Below are 4,375 nucleotides of genomic sequence, written 5' to 3'. Positions count from 1 at the left end.
TGCTCGCATATAAAAGCTTCTGCTCTTTGTCGTGAACAAAAAGAGTCACCACCTAATTTATTGAATGGGAATTAGGAAACCAATTTAAAGGTTAATTTTTGAAAACCTTTAAATAAAATCAAGAGAACGGGAAAGGGTTCTGGTGATCCCCCGAGGAAGGTTTTAAGCACCTCGGTATTAAGGATCCACCCAATGCAGTGTACCTACACATCTAACATTTTATGCATAAAAATTTGTATAACTTGTTTGTAAAAATGTGCTTAAGATTCATATGTTTAAAGTTTGAAAGAGGCATATTCATGGCTAATTAATTAGAAAAAGAAAATGTATTTTATTTGAAAAATGAGCTTTTAAAGGTGTTTTACATTTGAAAATACTGTTTCAATCATATCTTTAATTCAATTAATGAATTAACTCTATAATGTAGACAATTATGAAGGAATGAATCTCTTCAAAATATGTACGGTTTATTAAGACTTTGAATTATAAGTATAACTCAACTTCTCAATCCGTTAATGGATTCACTCGTTTATAACTCGAAAGACACAAGAGGTCTTTAAGTTATTTTAAAAAGTTCTAGATTTTGAAATAAATTTGGACCTCAATTTTGACAGAATGCATCTATTATTTAAAGGAAAATATACTTGGAGGTTCAATTGAACTTTATATAAAACGTCTGATATCACTTGAACTTATATAAAAATCTAAACTTCAAAGATTCATACATGCCATATTAAATTCTAGAAATTGCTTGCCTTATTGAAAATCATTTAGCTCTGTTGAGGTTTCTGTAAAAAAATTTTTTTTGCACTTTTGCGACTACAAATAGTACATACTCTGCTTTCAGGATTCATCTATATTAAGAAAAAATAAAACAAAGTAAAACAGTTAGTAATTTTTTACAAGCACAAACACATAAAGAAATGAAATAAAGGTAAGGATAGAGTTGACTAATTGGGGCTTTGCTTCCATTCTCGTCTTCTCCATTCCTCTGCTGTTGTGAATGTTATTGGGCTGCTGGCCCTTGCGATCAGGCTGACTCGATGAAAATTCTAACATTTTTGTTGGGCCTGGCCCGACACAAGAATGGTTGAAGTCCAATGGACTCATTTGGAAGTTCGTATGCCAAAAAAAAAAACAAGAAGGTAAGGATTAGTGATCTATTAATGTTAATATGATTAGTATGTATTCTCAAAATAGTTCGTACACACACCTACCAATATACTTTTAAAAAAGGAATCAAACAAAACCTAAGTTAGATATTTTACTGGCGAATTATACACAAAGACATAAACATTCAACTCATAACATATTTTTAAACGCTAGATACGCACTGCTGGTATTTAAAACAGAAATGACTCAAAGCCAATGGATTTCCCAAAACAGAGAGTTAACAAACAAAAAAGAAAGAAAATTCTGCAAAGTTAAGGGCTTAGTCGAGGCCCTTTTCAGCCAAGGTTAAAACAAAGAAAACATCTTCTCGCACCAATTAAACTCGCCCAGAAATGAAGCATAAGAACGCGCTTAACTAAATCATTTAAATCATCTCGTCAAAATAGAAAAGAAAAAACTAGCCAAGGCATGTGTTATTCTCAACATAGTAAGTATAAGCTAACTTATCTAAAGCATGATAGTTCCTTTTTTAAGGACTTCAATGAAGGTTCCGATCTATAACAACCTATAACACTTAATGAACAAGTAAAGTGCACTGGGCAAAACTAATATTTGGCTGCTTATTCACCTCGATTCAATTTCCAGAACAAAGACACATGAGTAAAGTTAAAACCAAACTTCAACGACTAAAAGGGAAACCGAGGAAGAACCAACCATTGCACACTTAGATTGTTTGCTTACAAGAAGCCAGCTGGACATGGAAACATTCTATAAGAACTAAATTTAAGCGCATCATTTGTATTTAGTTAAACAAACTCTGTGTAGAATCAAAGCTAACTACTAACAAACTGTCACGAACAAAGCTAAAGGGCCAACATGGGCACCTGACTGTACTAGTCAAGCATCATCTGACATGTATCTGTGACGCCAACATAAATATAGGTGGGCCGAGAGGGCCATCATATGACTCTCAATAAACTCATAAGGTACATGCACGTACCAACTAATCTGAAAGACTCATCTGTATGAACATGATGGACATACTGTATAAGCCGACAAGGCTATCATAAGCACCTGTGATGACATATGAAATCTCAAGTCTGGACATCATCTGACTGTACCTGACTGCCTACAAGCCTCTACTGGAAAACATAACATAACATGGCTGGGATAGGGCCCTGTTATACCCATACATACGTGCATACATATCTAGATATACATGAGACCATGCTGACTTCTGGCACCTCCGGAACAAATGGAGTGCATCACCCGCATCCGCTGAGCTGACATCCTAATAGATGGATCACCAACTTGTATCTCAGGACCTGCGGGCATGAAACTCAGCCCCCAACAATAGGGGAGTCAGTACGAATAACGTACCGAGTATGTAAGCCATGAAGACAACATATACATGAGAATTATGAAAGGAATCTGAGACATGAGAGTCAATCTATATGTCTTAATATATCTGTGAGTTATACTGGAAGTGCCTCTGAGGGCGTATGACATGTATGCTTTCTTTCAAAAATCATAGACATATAACATAATATCATACCCGGCCATATACTATAGGCTCGGTGTTATTTGTATCCAACTGCAGTGGTGTGCAAAATAGGTGTCATACCCGGCCGACTATAGCGCGGCTCGGTGTGGTAAAATAAATGTATACGTATATATACAATGCATGACTTACTCATAAAGGTGACATCTAAGCCTTTCAGAGTGACGTAAAGTCGGTAACCTCTGAATATTGTTATGGGACTAACATCAACAACATATCTTACCTTTACTGGATCAAGGACCTTGAGATCTATTCAAAAATCATAAACATGAAGTAATAATATCATCAGGAGTCCAAGGAAATATAAGATTTCTAGCATTCTAAGAATGGAATCATTATGGATAACGTTCGTTCGTTTCGTTCTTCTCATATGATTCATGACAAAAGAATAAAAAGGATAGCCTTAACATACCTCGTGTCATCAATAGAAACCAACAACAAACTCGCCTCAATTATCACTTCAACCTATAACAAGGATAATATGCCCATCAACTTAGAGAACACTAGTATACGATGTATATCAAATTATAACTTATTTCTATAAAGAATCGGAAAGCATCTCCCCTATTTTTATCACTTCCTCAACTCAACATCAAGAATCACAGCATCAACAAAAACAAACACAAGTTATATTTCAATAATTCCAGCCACAACAACTCAAGGATACACTCCAAATCAATCCGCACAACAACAACAACTTATACGATTCCCGCCACAACTCCCATACTTTGCTTCTAACAACCTAGCTATGACTTAGGTACATTCAATTACATGAAAAAGGAAGGAAATGTTACCTCAAATCACCTACAACAACACCAATTCCAACCTGCTCAAATCTTGCAGTAACTTTCCAAATCAACAACAAGGAGGAAGAGAAGGATTTCACGATCCATATGAACCTTCCGAGATGTAAATCACGTTGTTATCTTACAAAAAAATGAATCACATAGCTTCCATAATTAGTAAGTGACGTTGCATCAAGTTGCTAGCCCAATATCACCTTGTTGTTACTAAGAGATAGTTGCTGCCAATATAATGACGTTTCAGCAAATGCATAGAAAGATATGGTACTATCTAAAATGAATTCTCAATATGTAGTACTCTTATTAAAAGACATGGGACCCACCACTTAATCATATACCATAAGATTCCACCTATACAACCTAATGCATAGTAAACTTAATGTTTTCTCACATGATGACACATGGAAAGGTGATGCCATTCATCACTTTATACATTAACTTATTTGATTATTTTTCTCCACTACAATTCAATATTCAACCAATTACACACATGATTAATTTCTTGGTCTCAATTCATTAAAATAAAAAAATCATTTTCAACAGATCTCATTACTCATTATCATGGTCATGTGGTATAACACTACTCCGTACCCTCCTTTGGCTCCTACGAAATATTATTTTCAATCGCTATCGGCACACTTGTTAAGTCCTTAAATTATTTCAGGACCTCATCCTTTTATACACCTATCTCTTTATTTGCATACTCGAATATGACCAAAATTCTCCGGTGCAAGCGGTTCGAACTATTGCCCGAAGGTACCGGTATAATATTGATGAAAGCTATACTATTCGATTTTCTTAACGTCGAACCTTCATGACACTTACTTATCGCTTGTTAAGTATAGCATAATACCTATAACCACAAAATAATATTTTCCTTCGAGCTTATGTCGATTAA

At 35.0% G+C, this 4,375-nt stretch overlaps 1 long non-coding RNA gene across 1 annotated transcript; it reads right to left on the bottom strand.

Annotated features, from left to right (window-relative positions):
• Positions 1–692: 692 nt before the first annotated feature.
• Positions 693–3,733, bottom strand: LOC132621990 (uncharacterized). The gene is made up of 3 exons (XR_009575782.1): positions 3,469–3,733; positions 3,087–3,139; positions 693–2,438 (listed from the first exon to the last, which is right to left on the bottom strand). It is a non-coding gene; the product is annotated as an uncharacterized LOC132621990 (long non-coding RNA).
• Positions 3,734–4,375: the final 642 nt, after the last annotated feature.

Source organism: Lycium barbarum, chromosome 12 (assembly GCF_019175385.1).
Source record: "Lycium barbarum isolate Lr01 chromosome 12, ASM1917538v2, whole genome shotgun sequence".
Classification (NCBI taxonomy): Eukaryota; Viridiplantae; Streptophyta; class Magnoliopsida; order Solanales; family Solanaceae; genus Lycium; species Lycium barbarum.
This window is presented reverse-complemented; position numbering and strand designations above follow the sequence as displayed.